The 21,305-nt window shown below is 39.9% G+C and overlaps 1 protein-coding gene across 1 annotated transcript in view; it reads right to left on the minus strand.

Moving 5' to 3' along the window:
- The window catches only part of KCNB2 (potassium voltage-gated channel subfamily B member 2), a 474,255-nt gene that overhangs the window by 296,597 nt on the left and 156,353 nt on the right, over window positions 1-21,305 (minus strand). The window lies entirely within an intron of this gene.

A 21,305-nucleotide genomic window follows, 5' to 3' on the forward strand; every position in this document is an offset into this window, starting at 1 on the left:
CAGGTAATTGAAGCTAGGAAGTGAGCATTCATGTGGATCAGACTCCCCAGGGAATTCTACAGGAATCTCCTAAACATCTCATCCTCATTATTCTATGTCACTGAACTTGGAAAAAGACCACAATTGTTCTGGAGAGCAAAGCAATTTTATGCTGGCTATTTAGGACACACACTTAATTTTAAGTATTGATCTAGGTAAACACGGTATAGGTTTAATCTCTGAGTTCTGTGCTTCAGGGTTCTGTCTTTAAAGAAAATCACTCTGGATATGTAATTCTACTACCATGGGGTGAACAATCATTTCAAGCCTTAGAAAATTACTTACTACACAGTGACGAGAAACAACTTCTTAGAGGTCATGACAGAACACTCAGTGATGTACTGTGTTTGGAGGTGAAGTTTGTTTTCAGATCGCTGACCATGCTAGAAAGATAACTTACTGACTGCTTTTTTAAATACCAGCTTACTGCCCTGTAGCTTTGCTTCTCCTTCTCTTTCAAGTTTCTGAGGCAGAAATCTCCAAAAGAGAAAGATCATACTCTGTCCACTTTGAGAAGCCCAGAGAGAGCTTGTCAAGACTAGTGTAAAGATGTTTGTGGAAGGGGCTACACTATGACAGACCCACACTACAAACTCCATCTAAGTCTTAGATCTTAAAAAGATAGATCATTTTTCTGACAAAGTAGTAAGTTGAGATCTTGACAAGGCAATAAATTGAAAAAATATGTGTTTTGAATTGTTCAGTCACTCAGTCGTGTCTGACTCTCTGTGATCCCATGGACTTCAGCACACCAGGTTTCCCTGTCCTTCATTGTCTCTGGAGTTTGCTCAAACTCATGTCCATTGAGTTAGTGATGCCATCCAATCATCTCATCCTCTGTCATCCCATTCTTCTCCTGCCCTCAATCTTTCCCAGCATCAGGGTCTTTTCCCATGAGTCGGCTCTTCACATCAGGTGGCCAAAGGATAGGAGCTTCTGCTTCAGCAGCAGTCTTTCCAAGGAATATTCAGGGTTGATTTCCTTTAGGATGGACTGGTTTGATCTCTTTGCTGTCCCTGGGACTCTCAAGAGTCTTCTCCAGCACCATAATTGTGTTTTGAATAGGAAAAATATAATCTCATAGCGTTTCAAACCAAAAGGATTGACATGAGGAGAACTCTCCCTCTTGTGTGCTGCTCTTCTGGCATCTTCAACTTTCTGTTTCCACAAATGAATCCAGGTGGCATACTCTCCAGCATTTGAACCTTCTCATATTGATATTCCCTCTGCTATCTCTTGTTGACCCTGTCTCAAGCCCTCTGCCTCTCACCTGCAGGACTCAGCTTGAACATCCTTTCTTCTGGGTTACCTTCCTCCACTCCTATATGTAGCTATATGCCCTCATGGCTCCTGGTACTTTGAATGTCAGAACTCTCACCATTCCTCATTTTTTAACACCAGGTGTCTGTCTTTCCCTATCAACCACAAGCTGGTCAATACAACATGTTGGTCAATACAACATGGTACCTCCATTTTCCATGGACAAGACATAGCAGATAGCAGGAACTCAAATATTTATTAATAAATTCATTTAAAACTTCCCCAGCTTTTATGGACAGGCACTTTGCATATACTGCTTTTAGAACTTAGAGTTTAAAAGAGAGAGACTGTCAGAAACACGGTGAGGAAAAACACAAAACAAACCACTGTAAAAACATGGGATGCTGGTTATGAGTGAGGTTTCCCCAACCTCAAGCCATTCTTCCCTGAGGTCTATACGTACCAACATGCTCTGTCACAGTCAGTGCTAAATCAGAAGTTTTTTTTTCTTATATCTAAGAATGGCATATTATGCATTGACTACAGCATGTTTCAGAACAGCAATAGAGACCTGTCATACAATGTTTCTTGCTTTTCTTGACCTTAGAGAATTTATCATTTTTTCATAGCCTGGAAATCTCCTAAATGTGTGTCGACATAAGTTATTTAAAGATGAAGGATTAAGAGTGTAAAAGAGTAAAGACTATGTTTATTCACAGTGCGGAAGCACAATAAAGGTGACATTTATATTATATTGGGTGCACCTCATAAAGTTGGGCTTCCCTAGTGGTTCAGATGGTATAGAATCGGCCTGCAGTATGGGAGTCCTAGGTTCGATCCCTGGGTTGGAAAGATCCCCTGGAGAAGGAAATGGCAACCCATTCCAGTATTCTTGCCTGGAAAATGGCATGGACAGAAAAGCATGGTGGGCTACAGTCCATGGGGTTGCAGAGTCAGACATGACTGAACGACTAACACCACCACATAAAGTAAACTTGCATACATTTATGTGAATATCTCTGTATAGAAGTGCATGCCTCATACATATACTCAGTGACTTTCCAGATCAAAAACTGAATAAACCTGTGTTGGTCCAGTTCTTAACAAATTCCAAGCTTTCTAGTGTGGGTTGATATTGGCTGTTGGTCACTGATCAAATATTCTTTTCAAATCTCACATGCTCAAGAGCTCCCCATGGTACCAGGATGTACTGTACTAGGAATGTGCTTTTTTTAGAGAAAAGGGATTATTTGAATCTCTACAGATTTATCAAACCTACTTGCAGTTTGAGGGTAGGGAGGTGTCAGGCAGGTACAGATGACATTCCTTCTTTTCTCTCACTCTCTCTTCTTCCTTCTGCCTCTTAAATACGAATTCCAAGGATTCTAACCTGCCTCTCTTTTCCTTTTCCACTCTGCCTGGGCCATCTTGTCTTCACCAAGGGCTTCATTACCACCTATACATACACTGAGTGAGTGAAAATCACTCAGTCATGTTTGACTCTTTTTGACCCCATGGACTGTAGCCCACCAGGCTCCTCTGTCCATAGGATTATCCAGGAAAGAATACTGGAGTGGGTTCCCATTTCCTCCTCCTCCAGAGGATCTTCCTGACCCAGGGATTGAACCCATGTCTCCTGTGACTCCTGCCTTGGCTTGGAGATTCTTTACCATTTAGCCACCTGGGCTAAATCTCCAGCCAAGACCTCAGCTAGGTCTCTGAATCCTTTTACCCCACTGCCTCTGGGCTGGCACCATTGGGAAGTCCCAGGGAAATATCAAGTTAACACATCAAAAATGCAGCACCTTATTTTTTATTTCCTTTCTTAGTTGGTTCAAGCCAGAAACCCGAAAGCCTCTCAGAATTCTAATCCTCCTTTATGTCTCATGGTCAGCTAGTCAGCACATCCTTTATATTTTGAATCTAGAATTCTGTCTCCTTCTAACTCCACCAATGCTGCTCATAGGCAATGTTGCCATTCCTCTTCACTGATGACGTCACTCTTCTCTCATCCAATCTGTCCACGGTCTCCACAGCCAAGGAATTATTCTAAAATAATTTTTTATGCTAATATCTTTCAATCTCTATCCATTGTTGACAAGATAAAGTACAGCCTCAAAAATACATAATAGAAAGCCCTTTATGATCCAACCTGTCCAACCCCATCTTCTGCTGCTTTCTAATATGTGAGTTCCTTCCTTCTTTCAAATCTTCCCTGCTCTGTACTCCCCCAGCCCCCTGTCCATACCTCCAATAATGTGGCCTTAAATTAAATGAGAAATGGCTCTCACGTGGCCCCTTCCACAGCAGGCATCTGCTCTCTTTGGCTGTGCAGAGTCTGTTCTCTCTTCTTTAGGCAGCAAAACTCTGGAGTTACTTGGGATCCACTGGAGGGCCTGTCTATCAAGGTGCTCCACCTTCCCTTCCCAAGGAGTGGACTCCTGACCTAAACCAGACCAATCAGAAGTTCTTCCCAGAATTTCCACTTGTCCATTTCCAAATGGATAAGAAGTAGAGGCAATTCTCTTTGGTAGCAGTATCTTGGTGGGACAGTCCATTCTCTGCTCTAGATCCTGGGAGTTATCCTTGTCCCAGGCATTCCTAACATTTAGTTCTTATTTTGATCCTTTTTTTTTTTTTTTTTTAGGCTGGGGTGTTTGCCCCACTCTCTCCCCAAACACACACACACACAAACCCAAACTGAAAAAGCTCTTGAAAATGGAGCTTTTTTTTCTTTCTATACTGGCATGGCACAGTGCCTAGAAATGAACAAACATATATGTAATTAATTAATGAATGTGTGCATACACGAATAATGAAAACCCTTGAGAGGGAGCTGGAAGAAAAACATGTCAAAGGTACTGACATTGTTTCATGGTGATAGCAGGGTACTTGAGCTATTGTGTCTCTTTACCTCCCTAATATTCACTTCATATTTCCTGACTACGGAGAAAAGAATAAGCGCTTTTGCATTGTTGTTAAGTTCAAATTCAAGTCCATTGAGTCGGTGATGCTATCTAACCATCTCATCCTCTGTCGCTCCCTTCTCCTTTTGCCTTCAATCTTTCCCAGCACCAGGGTCTCTTCTAATGAGTAGGCTCTTCCCATCAGGTGGCCGAAGTATTGGAACTTCAGCTTCAGTGCCAGTTCTTCCAATGAAAATTCAAGGCTGATTTCCTTAAGGATTGACTGGTTTGATCCCCCTGCAGTCTAAGGAACTCTTAAGAGTCTTCTCTCTGGCATTATGTCAGGATAAATGCTGCTCTTGTGAGCATCCAACATATTATTTCACCAGCACTAGACCACATGATTCTTTTGATTCTCTTTCTACGTAACATGATACAAATACACAAACAAATATGGAAAAAGAATAACGTCTAATATTTAGATGTAACCTTATCTCAATGATGGTATTTTATCAAATTTGCCCAAGTGACAATTGGAATTAAGCTCAAGTGCCAATGACTACTTGGATCACTGTGTTGAGAAAGATCCTGAGACTGAGTCAGATGACACAGTTTCTAGTTTCTGGGATTTACTAGAATCGACTTTAGAATTTACTGTGTGGACAGGATGAAATTAATACTGTAATTGGCATATTCTTTATAATTCTAGTCAGCAGTATTCCTAAATTCTAGAGGGCATGGTACAATAATTATATATATTACTATATAATATATTATACATGCTATTATATAAAATTTAGAACAATATAATATATTCTGTTGCCTTGATCTACAACCACCTAGTAACCAGTAAATCAGGTTGAATTTTTCAGGAGAATGCTAGCTGAGGCAGCCATACTCCAGAGGACATTTATCATGTCTGAACCCAATATTATATATTTAAGAAGCTAAGCCTTAGTTATTCACTAGAAGGGATTATGCTTCATATAAAAAATCATATCAGACAGGTTAATATTAACATGTTATCTGAGGAAAACGAAACATACAGGTCTAAAAAATAGGAAAATTGAAACCTTCTCATTACTGCTTATAAAGTCAAATGTCTTGGTTATCTGAGCAGAACTAAAGGTTGTAAATTCTTAACCCCCAGATGCAGATAGTTTTCAAAAGAGCGCTAATTGAAAGATCAGGTACCTGAAGTCATTACACTCTCATCTTGGTTTTCTCTTCAGTTAACAGGTTATCCTTTCACGTGGAGCAAGTAGACTACTTTCTACTCGGCTGAGCCCATCTGACGCTTTGGGAAAACATGCAACTGCAAACACACTCAATTGAGGCAGGCAGTAAATGCCATCTGGAAAAACCTCCCTTCTCAGCGAGCTGCTTATCTGACTTGCCAAAGTGTGGGCTGGTATGTCCCTTTTAACAGGCTCAGAATGAATGAATGGCAGCAGGATAAGTGAGGATGAAAAATGAGCTGAAGGTGGACTTCACCTACAGTGACTGAATTCAGGTAGCCAGGACCTGCAGAATTGCAGAATCACTGGATACTCTCAGAAAGCAGAGATTGTAAACAGGAGACCATCTTGACCTCTAACAACCATAGCAGAAGCAGATCTAAGACCTGCCATCTGGACTGAAGAGCCAGGGGTGCAAGCATTCAACAAAGAGGCAGAGCAACAGGAGACCCAAGAACAGCAATTCTCCCCACTGTGCAAAGGAGACCATTGCACTGGACTTTTGCATCATAAACTTCCTATGCTATAACCAGAAAGTCAAAGCTCCCAGAAACCTTAGCCTAACTGATCCGTATCTACATATATTCAGTCTGAACCCAAGAATTCAGGGGCTATTTCCTTACAAGTAAAATGCAAAATAACAACAATAAAAGCCACTGGAAAGGGGATCCTCCTGTACTGTCAGTGGGAATGTAAATTGGTGTAGCTATTATGGAAAAATGATATGGTGATTACTTTAAAGAGTAAAAATAGAGTTATGATTAAGCAACCCCTCTTCTGGGCATATATCCAGAAAAGACAAAATCTCTAATCTGAAGTGACACATGTATCCCAATGCTCACAGATACACCTTAGAATTGTATGCATGTGGTATACACACGCACACATACAATGGAATATTGCTGCTGCTGCTGCTGCTGCTAAGTCGCTTCAGTCGTGTCCGACTCTGTACGACCCTAGAGACGGCAGCCCACCAGGCTCCCCCATCCCTGGGATTCTCCAGGCAAGAACACAGGAATGGGTTGCCATTTCCTTCTCCAATGCACGAAAGTGAAAAGTGAAAGTGAAGTCGCTCAGTCGTGTCCAACTCCTAGAGACCCCATGGACTGCAGCCTACCAGGCTCCTCTGTTCATGGGATTTGCCAGGCAAGAGTATTGGAGTGGGGCGCCATTGCCTTCTCCGAATAGAATATTACTCAGCCATAAAAAGAATGAAATCTATGCCATGTGTGGCAACATGGATGGACCTAGAAGTTATCATACTGAATTTAGTAAGTCAGATAAAGAAAGACAAATAACATATGATATCACTTATGTGGAATCTAAAAACACGATACAAATGAACTTGTTTACAAACAGAAATAGACTCACAGACATAGAAAGCAAACTTATGGAGACTCCCCTGGTGGTTTAATGGTTAAGACTCCAGGCTCCCAATCAGGGGGCAGAGGTTTGATCCCTGGTTCAGAAAACTGAGGTCCCACAAGGTAAGTGGTGTGGCGGAAAAAAGCCTCTTCTAATAATTCTCGTGGAAAGTGACTTTCAGGCTCAACATCTCCCCTATATCATCTCACTCTCCCCAGACAAAACTTATTTCATTTCCTGATTTCCCATTTCCTTCATTTCTATCCTCTAACCATTTCCAGGGTGGACTTATTTTTTACATTATGCTTAATATAAAACCAGTTATCAATTCTTCTTCACCTTTGCCAAGTCAGATCCTCTATTTCTTTTAGCTTCCAGTCTGGAGGCTGTTCCAGGAGGACAGAGGTGGGGTACAAGAGCAGAAATTGGTGCTTAGTATATTTAATCTTCACAATCTGCCTTTAAAAAATTATTTTATTGACATATAGTTGATTTACAATGCTGTGTTCATTTCTGCTGTACAAAAGTGATTCAGTTAAACATATGTGTGTGTGTGTTAGTCGCTCTGTGGTGTCTGACTCTTCACAGTTCCATGGAGTATAGCCCACCTGGCTCCTCTGTTCATGGGATTCTCCAGGCAAGAATACTGGAATGGGTTGAACTTTTCTTCTCTAGGCGATCTTCCTGACCCAGGGATCAAACTCAGATCTTCTGTACTGCAGGCAGATTCTTTACCATGTGAGCCACCAGGGAAGCTTTATATATGTATATTCTTTTTCATAGTATTTTCCATTATAGTTTATCACAGGATATTTAACACAGTTCCCTGTGCTATACAGTAGAACCTTATTGTCCACAAACCGCCTTTTGAGGCAGGCTCTATAATATGGAGGGAGTGAGGCTCTGAGAAGTTTTAGATTGTGTAGCAAGCCTCATCCAGGACACAGAACGTAAGCCACAGTTCAAACCCAGGTAGTGGGCTCCAGTCCCAGACTACACCATTCTGCCTCTAGCACTCCTGAGAGCCCAGGATGCCACCGCTAAACACTGCATTTATCTCATTAGCCATCAGTAAGGACCTTGTGAGCTCAGTCACATCCTCGCTTTACATAGGAGGTTTCACAGCCAGGAAGCAAGCTCAAAATCCACAGTCTTTTCTACCCTGTAATGCCTCCTGCCTTACACCTGGACGGTGCGAGAACCTCAGCCCTGCTTCACCGGATGTTCTACTCCACAGTGTCTCAGGAAGGACCACCAAATTCAGGTTCATGTCACTTCCTGGATCAAAAGCTTCCACTCCCCCTCCCTCTGCCCTGCTGCTTGATGGCTTTTATGTAACAAATTCCAATTTCATGGTTCTGGCATTCAAGGCTAGGTGAGAAAATAAGAGCAGCCCTGCTTCATTGTCTGACCCCTCTTTTTCTGATGTCATCTCCCCTGGCTCCCTCACCCTGAGGTTTTCCACCTCTTAACTTGACTGTCTTTACTCATGCTGTGGCCCTTTGTCTTAAGCTCTTCTAAGGCTTCATTCCTTAGACTATAGATGAGGGTAAGCCCCTAAATGTCTCAGAGCTGAAACTGTGTTACAGTGCTCTGAAAATTCCGGTAATGCAAATCTTACTAAGCATTTGATACTATTAAACTAAGTTTCATGCTAAGAAAGGGGTGACACCTTAGTGAAACTTGGGTATCATTTGAGCTTTCAGGATGTGAGTTGCATTATCAATCCTGGCATACTAGAACAGGATGAATAAAACAGGATCCATTACACAGTGATGCATCATTCCATTAGAGATGAGGATTGGATCAGACAGGAAGTTATCACCTGCCAACAACTGCCATATGATCAGAGAGCAGGCTTCCTAGGCAGTGGGGTTGGCTCAACAGCTGCCAATGTCATGTCTCACATGGATGGTCAATTCTGCTGTTCACCAGAAATGGTGTAGTAAGTCCCAGATCAGGGATTTAAACTGATGCCAGGTCCCAGGGGCTACTCAAAGCCATAGGATTAAACTTGGTTCATCTTTGATTTAGTTTTGAAGATTCAGAGAAAAGTATAATTGAACTGGAAGTATCTCCTAATATTTTATGTCAAAATATAAAAACTCCATCGACTTATTATAGAATAGTTCAGAAAATTACATAAATTTTAAAAATTACTTCTTTGGTTTATACAGCCAGACTCTTGGGAGTGTATGTTGCCATCCTTGGATATTAGAAGTATTTCACTGGAAAAGCTTGAGAAATATTGCTGCCATGTGCTAAGTATTATGGACCAAGACCAGTGAAATCTAGTTATCATGTGATGAAAGGCTCTTGCCAGACCAAAGAGCATGTCCTATTAATACATATGAAAAGAAAAATGTTTAGAATTGCTTTTATGTGAGTCCATGCACAAATAAGAACACTGTCCATGCTATTCTATAAAGCTGGATGTTGCTTTTACTGCCTTAACTTATTTAACTGAGGTTTCACAATGTACCTTGAATCTTCTATTAATAAAACATGATTTAGTTATCATATTTTGGAAGATGTGCCATCTAAATACCTTTAAAACAAATCTGCCATGGAACAAGATTATAGCAGAATCAATTTGGGTCAGGATTATAGTTTAAGATTAAAAATCTAAAGCCAAAAAATCAGCTGTACACTTAGCCTTTCAAAACCATTTACCATGTGATGAGCACTCATCTAGATATCAAGAAAACATAAAGAGAGAGAGCTTTTTCAGAGAGAATCACCATCAAAATCCACACAGGGACACATGGCAGGATCCTACGTGGATACGTCAGAGCACTGAGTGAAATACAGAAATACCAGGCTGTACTTGGCGATGTAACCTTACCAGGTAAATCCTTGACCATTCAATAATTCATTCAACATACACTTGCATGTCAGGATCTCTTAAATGGTCCATGATACAAAATAAAGTCCCTGACTCCAAGAAGCTTTGAGTGTTCTTTTATAGAACAGTCTTATGAACTCTGTGGGAGAGGGAGAGGGTGGGAAGATTTGGGAGAATGGCATTGAAACATGTAAAATATCATGTATGAAACGAGATGCCAGTCCAGGTTCGATGCACGATACTGGATGCTTGGGGCTGGTGCACTGGGACGACCCAGAGGGATGGTATGGGGAGGGAGGAAGGAGGAGGGTTCAGGATGGGGAACACATGTATACCTGTGGTGGATTCATTTTGATATTTGGCAAAACTAATACAATTATGTAAACTTTAAAAATAAAATAAAATAAATAAAAATAAAGTAAGATGTATAGACGGTGAAGGGTCAGGGTTTGGTCAGGGAAGTCTCTCCAGTTTGATGACACTTTTGCACTTGAAGGGAATGAGGAAGAATGTCATGTGACCAACAAGCGGAGGCATCAAAGGCAGAGGAAACTGTAAAGCCTTCAAGCAGGATCATGCACGGCAAGCTTGGGGGAAAAAATCAAAACACGACCCAAAGCAAGGCTGTGGTGGCTGGAATAGAATAAGTAAAGAGCAAATCACATGGAACCCAAGGGTCACGATAGGCACTTTGCATGGGACTGAGATGGAGCCCACTGGAGATGGTGACTTGATCTAGGCTTTGTGTTGAAAGGATTATCTAGGCAGCTGTGTGGAGGGTAGATTGTTGTTGTTGTTTAGTCACTCAGTTGTATCTGATTCTTTTGTGACCCCAAAGACTGTAGCCTTCCAGGCTCCTCTGTCTATGGAATTTCCCAGGCAAGAACACAGGAGTGGTTGTCATTTCCTACTCCAGAGGATCTTTCCAATCTAGGGATTGAACCCATGTCTCCTACATTGGCAGGTGGGTTCTTTACCACTGAGCCAGTAGGGAAGCTGGAGGGTAGATTACAGGGCAATTATTAACACTGTATATCTTTAACTAGAATACTCCTGCAGTATTTATTTATATTTATTATCTCATGGTTCCAAAGACTGGAAGTCCAGGATTAAGATGGTGGCAGGACCACACACCTTCTGCTTGCTAGGGGAGGATCTGTTCCAGGCCTCTTTTCTAGCTTTTGCTAGTCCCTTGGCTAGTGGCAGCTCAAGTCCAGTCTTCACAGTACATTCTGCTTGTGTGTCTGGGTCCAAATTTTCCCTTTTTTTTTTACCAGGACACCAGCCACATTAGATGAGGGGCCCATCCTTATCCAGCATGACCTCACTTTAACCAATTACATCTGCAATGACTGATACTATTTCCAAATGTGGGTACTAGGGTTAGGATCTCACTGTGTGAATTTTGGAAGGCTACAGGGCAACTCATAACAGGAGCCAATGCAAAGTGGAAAGACTGGTGTTTATAAGAGGAAGGAACGTGTGCGGATTCAGAAACAGAGACTGGGTGTGGATTCAGATACAGATGGAGGGTTAGAGGTGGCACCAGTCTGTGAAAATTCTCTTCTGATTGCTTCTATTGATATTTTCACAGTGAAATACATGGCAATGTCAACATTTGAAGATTCATCCCAGTTTTCCCAACAAACCTAAACCTCTGCTGAATACTCCCCAATCCAACTATAAGTGAGTTCTACTACCTTTAAATGTGAATTCCATTATCAAAAAAAAAAAAAAAAGAGAGAGAGAGAATGGTGGTCCAAAGGTTAAGAATCCATCTTGCAATGTAGGAGACATGAGTTCAGTCCTTGGTCAGGGAACTAAAATTCCACATGCCATGGAGCAGCTAAGCCCATGGGCTGTAACTACTGAGCCTGAGTGCCAGAACTAGAGAGTCTGTGCCCAGCGACAAATGACCCCACGTGACACAACCAAGATTTCTCATGCCTCAACTAAGACCCGACACAGCCAAATAAATAAATATTAAAAGCAAAACAAAAGGTACACAATGTATACAATTCAACAAAGCTTTAACTGGAATTATAATTTAAGGAATTATGATTTAGTGTGACATGAAAAGGTTTTGAATGTTACCTCTAATAGTGGGTTAATGGATGTCTAAACATCAGATAATGGCAGGAGGTAATAGCAAGAATATAGGAAGCAGACAAAATATATCAGAAACAGATATCCTCCTCAAGTCATGAAAAATAAACTGAAGTCTTCACAGGATGCTATGGGAGAGAAAAAATATTAACATGGATTTCAGTAATCCCAGAACAGAGGCATGACAATTTTACTATCCATAGCAGTTGAGGTGGATGCTCATTGCTCATTGGCCTCAATACTTTTATGACTTACATGAACTATTTTCAAGTTCTTTATGCTTAGCAATTACTGCACTTGAATTTGCACTGAAGACTCTGGCCAAAGAAATACTGTCATTTTTTCACAAGTTTCACCTTTAAATATTCTTGTCCCATGAATATGTGATAACTGGGCTGGGGAGGTGGAGGTAATAGATGATGTGAACAAAAACAGTGTAAGCAGTCTGCATGTTTGCTGTGTTATTGAAAACATCTCTGCTCTAAATGCATGTTTCCAATGTTACACTTTTCCAAGGTTTAATTCTTATCCAGTGCACTCACATAATTGCTACTAGCATTTGTGTGTGTGTCTTGAGTGTGTAACGAGGAACAATGGATTTCTTATACCAGTTAGAATGATCTCATTCCATAAATAAAAATAAGACTGCAGATGGCCTTATTTCTGCAATGAGTTCCCATTAATGTCAGTGAAAACGGTGGGAGTGGACCAACGGTAATATACGGCCAGCAATCACCTAGACTCCAGACACAGGAAAATGGAAACATCCATTATGTTGTCAGCCTGTTCATACCCAGGGGAATGGCACTGAATTTTTTTCTTATTGCATATTTTGTTCAATTTCCCTCAATATTGCTTTGAAACAAATTGAGCAAAGATTGTGCTCATTGCTTCCATCAGAAAACTCATAAACATAAAAGCTTTGATTAAAAAAAAAATTCTTGGCAAAGACACTTAAATACTTTTTATTAAGTTTTCCCCCAACGTACCTACATATACTACCTTGCTTAGTGTTAAAAGCAATCTTTTTTTTTTTTCTGTTAAATTTCATATTGTTCTCTTCCAAAATGCGCTGATTGGTATTTCAGTTCCCATTAGTCATTTCTGCATTTAGTTGTATGTAAGCAAAGGGAAAGACTAAAAGAACAAATAGAAATCAATTCCTCCAGCAAAGAGAAACCATAGCAGTTACTTTTGGGTTGTTTTAAGGAGCATATTTGATTTCCCAGACCCATATAATATTATCTTTTTTCCTTCCATAGAAGAGAAAAATCCTTATTTTTATTTGATGTGACCATATCCAATGTTCTATAATAGCAACAAAGGTACTTTTCTAAGTAGCCTTTGCACTACCAGCACAGTTTCATAGCTACATCCTTATAATTTCAACCTACAAAAATCCTTCTTTATGAGTCAGAAGTTAAGTTGTTTTAATTACCATTCAACACATGAATTAAATACTTAATATATACCAAATGCTAGGGCTACAAAGACAAATGGCATGTCTCCTATCACCAATAATTAAGTTAAAAACTTCACACTGATTTAATCAATAAAAAGAATTACAGGGGACTTCACTGGTGGTCCAGCGGTTAAGAATTCTCCTTTCAATGCAGGAGCGGCAGGTTCCATCCCTGCTCAGGAAACTAAGATCCCACATGTCTCGTGGCCAAAAAACCAAAACAGAAAATAGAAGCAAAATTGGAACAAATTCAATAAAAAGACTTCAAAAACAGTCCACATCCAAAAAAAAAAATCTTAAAAAAATAAAAAGAATTACAATCTTTACCATGATGGTATTTGGAAAGCTTCTTTTCATTTATACTGAACTTTTCTTTGGTAAGTTAATGGGACTGATGAATGAAAAGTACTATATTTGTAAAGTATTATTGTACACTACCTTCTCAAGAGTGTAAAGTTACAAATGGGAACTAACTAGATTCAGAATACCATTATACTCTGTCAAAACCCAAGTAGACTTCGACATGTCCTTGACCTTTGATAGAACCTGTAACTTGAAATGTTGTTGACACAAGTGGTGTTTAGAAAACCAAATGAAAGAAAATCAGAAGGCTGAGTAGAAAAGAATGACACTTTTGATCTCTCTAATTCTTTTAAACAACCTATTGAGGTAGATTTTATCATCACCATTTATGGAAAAGAAAATTAAGGCTAAGAAAAGGTTAATTAACTTGCCCCACAGCCATAAGAGATGTGCTTGGAATCCGGACTCAAGCATCTGACTTTATAGCCTATGACCTTATCATTATGCTATCACATCTCTTTCTAGAGATGGGTAATCAAGTGGCTAAGGGAAAATGTCTGCAGGATGACCAGGGAATGAATTGCTGCACTAAGGCTACTAATAATGTTTTTTTTTTCTCTTTCATGTTTTCACTGTGGTAGAACATATCCAACATATAATTTCCTATTTTCACCATTTTAGGTGTTCAGTTCAGTGGGATTTAGTCCATTCACTTCGTTTTGTAATCACTGTCACCATCCATTACCAGAGCTTTTTCATCATCCTAAACTGAAACTCTGGACCCATTAAATAACTCCACATTCTCCCCTCTCTCAAGCCCCTGGTAACCACAGATCTATTTTTTGTTTATTTGAACTTGACTATTCTAAGTACCTCATTTAAGTGGAACTACCAGACCATTCTGAAGGAGATCAGCCCTGGGATTTCTTTGGAAGGAATGATGCTAAAGCTGAAACTCTAGTACTTTGGCCACCTCTTGCGAAGAGTTGACTCATTGGAAAAGACTCTGATGCTGGGAGGGATTGGGGGCAGGAGGAGAAGGGGATGACAGAGGATGAGATGGCTGGATGGCATCACTGACTCGATGGACGTGAGTCTGGGTGAACTCCGGGAGTTGGTGATGGACAGGGAGGCCTGGCGTGCTGCGATTCATGGGGTCACAAAGAGTTGGACACAACTGAGCGACTGAACTGAACTGAACTGATCCAATATTTGTCCTTTTGTGTCTGTTTTTCTTTACTCTGCATAATGTTTCCAAAGTTTACCCATGTTGTAGCACACATCAGAATTAACTTTTTAGAGTTGGATAATACTCTATTATATGTATATACTACCTGTTACCTATTCATTTGTCAATGGATATGAATAATGCTACTATGAATTATGCTGCTATGAACAGTGGCATACAGATACATGTTTGAGTCCCTGTTTTCAGTTCTTTTGCGTACATACTCAGAGGTTGAATGGCTGGGTCGAATGGTAGGGTTCTATGTTCAACTTTCTGAGGAAGGGCTATACTGTTTTCCACAAAGTTTGCACCTTTGTGCTTTCTATGTTCCCACCAATAACATTCATGTCTCCACATCCTTGTCAACACTTGTTACTTTCTATATTGCTTTCATTTTTAAATGAATTACTTTATTACAGACAGGACCTGAAAATAACAGAAAGTCAAAGGAAAAGTTGCTCACAATCCCATCCTGAAATCAAATCAATGAAAAATATGCATGATATCCACCACATATAAAATTCTATCCATGATGTTACTAGGAAAATCAAACATGTACATGGACAGAGCCTGGAAGATGACACTATTCAAAGAGGGTCTCAGGCTCAGGCCCAACCAACCTAATCTCCACCAAGTTTCAGTGACTTTTAAAGGTGATTCAGCTTAGATATTATAGGAGAAAGAGACCCAAAGCGCAAACCCCACCTAGTCTCCTTCTCCCTGGTGCCAGTCTACCCTGTGAAACATTTGCAGGTCTCTGTGGCAGGCAGATGTTCTGTTAAAACTGTGACATGGCCCCTTGAGGCTGACAGAAGGGAATGAATCCAGCCTATGCATTTGCCTCTGAACAAATGGTGATTCATCTGTGGTTGTTTGTACACATGTATGCTTCCACATTTCAATGATTTCTTCCTTCCCTAGCCAACCTGCTAAATGCAACAATTAAATCAGCTTTGCATGCATTATTGCCAGGCTGGAGTCTAATCATGTCAAATGTAGGCTGCCAGCTTCTCCTGCTAAAAGCAAGAGGCACTGGGAAAAATGGAAATTGAACAATAGTCTGGTATACTCTCCACTCAGTCTTGGATGACCTTCAGCAGGAAAACAGACAATGGAATCAAAAGAACATGTTTTCCTGTTAACACAGAGCAACACCAAACCCACAAGACATTACTGATTCATGCCCTGGGCCAGTCCCTGTCAACCATGGTATTTTTTTTTCTTTTTTGATAATGCTACTAACTTCTAAGTTGCAATGTATTGACCACAATGTAATTACCAATATATTGATAATATACTAATTTTTAAACAGTAATGTATATATGATACAAGTTATAATAATGTGAAGAAGTTTTTTATGGAAAAGATTTTAATGTATTGGTTGCTGCTGCTGCTGCTAAGTCGCTTCAGTTGTGTCTGACTCTGTGCGACCCCATAGACAGCAGCCCACCAGGCTCCCCCGTCCCTGGGATTCTCCAGGCAAGAACACTGGAGTGGGTTGCCATTGCCTTCTCCAATGCATGAAAGTGAAAAGTAAAGTGAAGTCTCTCAGTCGTGTCCGACTCTTCGTGACCCCATGGACTGCAGCCCATCAGGCTCCTCCGTCCATGGGACTTTCCAGGCAAGAGTACTGGAGTGGGGTGCCATTGCTTTCTCCATAGATGTATTGGTAATGTATTGGTAGATAATGCTAAAACATAGGTAGAAACCTTAAATCACAAACCAAAGACATGTTGGGCTTAAAACAGCAAAGCATGATCTTATTTGCAAAACAGAAATAGACTCAGATGTAGAGAAGAAATATATGGATACCAAAGGAGAAAGGGGGCGTAGGAGGAATTGGGAGATTGGGATTGACATTATATACACTATTGATACTATGTATAAAATAGATAACAACTGAGAATATTCTGTATAGCAGAGGGAACTCTACTGAATGCACTATGGTGACCTGAATGGGAAGGAAGTTCAAACGGAAGGGAACCTACATGGATGGCTGACTCATTTTGCTGTACAGTAGAAACTAACACAACACTGTAAAGCAACTAAATGGCAGAGCCCAGCACAATATTGTAAAGCAATTATCCTCCAATAAAATTCTTTTTTAATTAATTAAAAAACAAACAAAAAAACCCCCAACAAAGCTGTCAATGAAAAATTGACTGCGGTATCCTGAATATGCTGGGGATGCATGCTCAAGTTCAAGTGCCGGACTGTACACTAAGTGCATATTTAGCCCATTAGCTACATAAGAAACTGCCAAATGGCTTTCCAAAGTGGCAGAAACGTACAAGGGACCTGGTTTTCCACTCCCTCACTAGGATCTGGTGTTTTTACCTTTAGCCATTCCAGATAGGCATATAGTGATATCTCTTTGTGGGTTTAATTTGCATTTGCCTAATGGCCGTTGATGTTGAATCTCATTTCATGTGCTTTTTCCTTTCATGTGCTTATACCTTTAGGGGAAATATCTGTCCATGTCTTTGGCCATTTTCTAATTTTTGTGTTTGTCATTTTACTGTTGAGTTTTGAAAATTCATTTTATACTAGAGATACTATTTCTTTGTAGATATATGGTTTGCAAATACATTCTCCTTGTCTGTAGCTTATCTTCTCATCTTTTAAACAAGGTCTTGGGGACTTTCCTGGTGGTCCAGTGGCTAAGACTTGCCTTCCAACGCAGGGGGTGTGGGTTTGATCCCTGACTGGGGAGCTATCCAACATGCCTCACAGCCAAGAAACAAAAACAACAATAACAAAAAGAAGCAATATTGTAACAAACTCAACAGACTTTAAAAATGGCTCACATCAAAAAAAAAAATCTTTTTCAAAAATATCAAGTTCTTTTGCAAAGCAAAATATTTACTTTTGTGTGGCTCAATTTATCAGCGTTTCCCTTTGGGTATCTTGCTTTGGTGCCAGGTTTAACTCTTTACCTAGTACTAAACCCTGAAAAATTTCTCCTATTTTTCTATAACAGTTTAAGAATTTTACATTAAGTTTGTGATCCATCTTGAACTAATTTTAAGATATGAGGCTTAAGACAAAAAGGTGCATTTTTGTCTTTTTTGAATATGGATGTCCAATTGCTAAACCATCATTTGTTGAAAAGGCTGTCCTTCCTTCAGTGAATTGCTTTTGCACCTGTTTAAAAAAATCAGTTGAACATACTTGGGTCATTATATTTGTGGTTTCTCTTATTCTGTTCCTCTGACCTATATCTCTCTCCTTCCACCAATGCCACACTGTATTGATTACTGTGATTATATAATAAGAATGTGAAGAATTTTTAAAGGTCATGGGATCCCCACTTTAAGCAGGAGACTTGCACTTGACACTGAGATTTACACTCCTAAAGTGCAGTGCAATGAACCAGGAACTTGACGACTTTGGAGACCTCAGAAATAACCGTCATTAAATAAAAAAGAGCAAAAGACAACATAAACTGATCTTTCACTAGGACATAAAATGAAACTATCTTGGGACTTTCCTGGTGGTCCGATGGTTAAGAATCTGTGTTTCCAATGCAGGGGGTGTGGGTTCAAGACCTAGTTGAGGAAATAAGATTCCACATCCCACATGCCATGTGGTATGACCAAAAAAAAAAAAAAGTCCACTTGCTCTGTATCTTAAATGACAACTAAAAGAAAAAATAAATAAATAAAACTATATTATTTGATCACAAATGCCCAAAGCCTTATGGTACCCCTGGAATTGTCTCCCAAAGAACAATGTGTTATTGTCAAATTTTATTAAACCAACCAACACATTCAGGATGTGTTTGTGTGTTGATAATTGCTGGTGTGGAGAAAAGTGTATGTTAATTTTCTGCAACTGTACTGGAAATGGCTATGTTAATGAGTTTGAGGAAAATGAGTTAGTTGGGTATTGTCTCTTTTATGGTTCTAAATAGAGAGATTCCATTATTTTTCTAAATCATTTAACTCAATTAAAAACAATAATACTGTAGCAAAATACTTTCCAGAATACCTTTGAATTTTCAATGATCCAGCTGCCCTTAGATATGTAAGCAAATAGGAAATCACCAGTGAGCCACTTGTCACTTTCTTGCCAGGGTACGTATAAGAGTGAGGACCACCCTTGCTTTCACTGTAACAATAACTTATTGCAATTTGTAACAGTTATTTATTTAACTTCCTGAGCTTGCTAAAACTCATGTCCATTGAGTCAGTGATGCCATCCAACCATCTCACCCTCTGTCATCCCCTTCTCCTCCTACCTTCTATCTTTCCCAGCATCAGGGTCTTTTCCAATGAGTCAGCTCTTTGCATCAGGAGGCCAAAGTATTGGAGCTTCAGATTCAGCGTCAGTCCTTCCAGTGAATATACAGGACTGATTTCCTTTAGGATTGACAGTCCAAGGTCCTTGCAGTCCAAGGGACTCTCAAGAGTTCTCCAACACCACAGTTCAAAATCATCCTTCGGCTCTCAGCTTTCTTTATGGTCCAACTCTAACATCCATACATGTCTACTGGGAAAAACACAGCTTTGACCATAGGGACCTTTGTGGGGAAAGTAATGTTTCTCTTTTTCAAATGCTGTCTAGGTGCTAGTCTCTACTGTACAGCACAGTTAATCAGCTATACATATACATGTATCACTTCTCTTTTGGTTTCCTTGCCATTCAGATCATCAGAGTACATTAAGTAGAGTTCCCTGTTCTATACTGCACAGGTGTATTCTTGTGATCATGGCAACAAGGAGAGGAAACAGAGACAGGAAGGAGTGTTTTCAAGCTTCTGCCTGTGACACAGCTGTTAACATGACATTGGTCAAGGCAAGTCCACATGGCTAAATTCAGAATCAAGAGGTAGTGAAATGTACTCTACAAGTTCAAAGGTAGGAACTGCAAGATCATATTGACAAAGAATCTGTATACAGAAAGGAGTGAAAGATGGAGACATGAATGTTAATAGTCCAGTACACTCACCTCCAATATTTAGGCTGTGATGGGATTTTTCTTATTACAGTTTCTGGGCAAGGACCCCTTTTTAGTATGACCCCATTACAAGTCTCATAACAAGTATCTTGCCAGCCTATAACAACTCCAGAATAATAATAACTCAGTCCAGTGCCTAACACAGAGTAACTGTTCAATAAATTCTGGATGACTGAGTTAATCAAGAATGAAAGACTCTGCACGTTGCCATGTTAAATATATTGTAACAGGATTAATTAGCATAGGAAGAGTGTTCTGTGATTTTCTACATTTTTCTCTGTTGAGGTGACTGCATATAATGTATATAACAAATATTAAATCTGCATCTTTTTGGGGCAAAACTCAATGGTAAGAACTTGTGGAAGGTGAGTAATACCATTCTAGTGAAAAATCAATAGGCAAGATGAAAAATCAATCTCTCCACCCTGCCTAGAATTCTGCAGGGTGCATAAAATATCTTTCAAATAAGAATGATCCGTAAGATCGGCTTCCCTTATGGCTCAAACAGTAAAGAATCTGACTGCAATACGGGAGACCCGGGTTTGACCCCCAGGTCAGGAAGATCCCCTGGAGAAGGGAATGGCAACCCACTGCAGTATTCTTGCCTGGGAAATCCCACGGACAGAGGAGCCTGGGGTCACAAAGAGTCAGACACGACTGAAGGACTCACACTTTCACTTTCATAAGATTTCATTCAGCTCTGAAATTCCACAATTTCATTATTTTAGGTACAAAATAATGGAAGGCTGAATATAAGTACCAACACTAACAGATGAATTTAAAAGAAAGAGAGGTCACACACACTTGTGGTTAGAGAACAACGTTTTCAAGGGAAGGTATCATTTAAGTACTGCAAGACTTTAAAAACCAATGGCGGCCATGAAGGAGCAGAGTTAGGTGAGGGTGGGCATACTTAGGGCCAGGGAGTGATTCAATTTGTTTGGGACAAGGGTGAACATGGACAGATTGATAGGAGACAAACCCAGAAAGACAGGTTAGATCTATACTGCTTATGACCTTGAAGAGCAAGTTGAAGATTTTGTATTTATTTCTGTAGGTCTAATCTTTCTAGAGCATTTCTCCATGCTTTAAAAAGACCAGTCTGGATACAACTGCCTTATGTAGGGAGACAGGGTGGGTAGATAAGTCCGTGAGTTATTGAAATTGTCTAGGTGAGAAACAGTGATGATCTAAATTAGGAAAATGAGAGTGAAGAGGCTCTGAAAGCGAGAGAACTGTAAGAGAAGAAAAACCCAGTGTCCTGCCCATTAAATCTCTCTTATTTTTTTTAAATTAGGAAACCAGTCAAATTATATGCCAAATTTATATATTCTACAGTAAATGTTAGTCCTCAAAATTTCCCCCAAATTTTCTATTGAAATCAGTTTATTCCACATTCTAGCTTTACCAACAACAGAGATCCTTGTCATAGTAATTAACCTTGACTGCATCACTACAGTAATGAGAAGCTCAAATTGACTTATCACTAAGAGCAGTGCCCAATCATTAGAAGTACTTCACCGGTCATTCATCTTTCAGCAGGCTGAACTGACCACCTGGCTGTCTGAGGGTAATCTAATCTTTTGATGACTAA

This window comes from Bos mutus, chromosome 14, assembly GCF_027580195.1.
Source record: "Bos mutus isolate GX-2022 chromosome 14, NWIPB_WYAK_1.1, whole genome shotgun sequence".
In the NCBI taxonomy this organism is placed as follows: Eukaryota; Metazoa; Chordata; class Mammalia; order Artiodactyla; family Bovidae; genus Bos; species Bos mutus.